The sequence below is a fragment of the Lactuca serriola genome, chromosome 8 (assembly GCF_051521515.1).
Source record: "Lactuca serriola cultivar US96UC23 chromosome 8, Lser_US96UC23_V15, whole genome shotgun sequence".
NCBI lineage: Eukaryota > Viridiplantae > Streptophyta > Magnoliopsida > Asterales > Asteraceae > Lactuca > Lactuca serriola.
The window spans coordinates 61,575,441-61,577,548 of NC_136415.1; positions in this window are offsets into that span (position 1 = coordinate 61,575,441).

Here is a 2,108-nt window from a genome sequence, read left to right on the forward strand (position 1 = left end):
AGGAGAATCACTCCTAAACATTCTGCTCTCTATAGATCCCATTTTTTGAATTTTTAGGGGTTTTAGAGTATCTTCGCGAGGGTCTAAGGCAACAGAGAGCTTGAAAAATAGAAGCTCTCGAGTCGGAATTCCGCCAGTATAATTCCCGACTTTTCGCTAGAAATCTTTGTAAGTTCAGCTACACTTATATTACTTTAAGTGTAACTTGTATTTACATTCATAATCGTTATTATGAATCTATAAAAATGATGTATCGGTGATTCCAAGTCATAATATCTACTTATAGGGGTTATGTCTAGACAAGATTTAGTGAGGTTTTTAAAGTGGGATTTCCAAACAATATACTATGTATACCAAATAGACTCTACATCTGATATGATATTACCTGCTTGCTCCTTACCTGATAGATCTTGATATAGAAGTTTGGATTTTTGAGGAATTAAATTCTTTGGCATAACAAGTTCCATGAAATATGAAAATTAGACTAATTTTCATATTTCTTGGAACTTGTTATACCAAATAATTTGGATTTTGATACTCACCAGATTTTCTAACCTGACCCACTCAGTTTATTGTATCACATGTAGCAATTTGAAAGACACATTATGCTGAGAGATTCGAGGAGTATTAGGTCACTAGTTTAATTACTATAAGGCTTCTAATACTTCGTTATGCTTATATTTATGTATTGATTATGATATCCAAACATTTTAATATAAATAAAATATATTTCTTCGAAAATGATTTGATAATATCATTATCATGTTTTTGGGAACAAATTCCGCTATATTATTCCTCAAGAAAGATACTCTGATTTTGAATAAGTATAAACAAAACGGTATTTTATGGCCGTCAAATTGTGGATGTCACAAAATATTCTGACAGTTCTAGTTGTGGTGGGGAACGAGGGGCAACACTGGTGAATGAAGATGGGGATCGTCGACAAGATGGAGATGATGGCAGGTCATTCTTCCTCCTTTTATTTTGGTGATTTTTAAATCAAATCCCCTGTTTATCTCAATTACCATAATTTTAGTATAATGATTTACTAATTTAACCTTATTAATTCAATTAATGATTAAATTATTATTAAATTCTTATTGGTCTATTATGCATACAATAATTATAGGAAACATATGTACCTCTCTCTCTCTCTCTCTCTCTCTATATATATATATATATATATATATATATATATATATATATATATATATATATATATATATATATCAAGGTTGTAAAAAATGTTCGACGTTAGCTAGTCGGTGGACTGGGGTCAAGAGATTAATCGGCTAGGCGGAGATTAATCGGGGGATTAATCGGGGACCATTAATTGCTAATTTGTTAAATTTTAAAAATTTAGATATGACTAATATCATATCAATCTTCGTAAATACCACTAATATGATAACAAAGTAGGTTAATATGATTAGTACGACACTAATCATGCCTCAAATAGTTTCCATTGAAATAAAACTTCTTCAAAATGTTAAAATTTCATCATTTTATAATGTTTCACTCATTATGTGTGCATGGATTAATCGCTAGGCGCCCTCTAATCGGTGGAGTAGCCCCTAGGGATTAATCGGGACCTACTCAGGATTTTTACAACAGTGATATATATATATATATATATATATATATATATATATATATATATATATATATATATATATACAGAGAGAGAGAGAGAGAGAGAGAGCTAGGTTCAAATGTGGATTGACATCTATTGTGCGGACGTGTGGACAATGTTATTCTGCGAGAATGAAAAAAGAAAATATGTTATTTGGTCAAGTAAATACATTCAATCTTACGTAACTATTGTCATTATCACGCATTCTCACTAATTAAATCGTCTATAAGGTTATTATGGGCTTTTTTTTTTATTATTTTAATTATGTCTGAATGTTTATTGAGTCGTATTTTGTAAGAATTAAAATGAGTTTAAAATGATATGTGAGAACAAAAATGGATAAGAATTATTGAGAATGCATGAAAATGACGATAGTTGTGTAAGTTGGAACGTATTCACATTAGCAAACAACCTATTCTATTAGTAATTCTCATAGAATAGCATTGTCCACACGTCCACAGAATAGTTATCCATC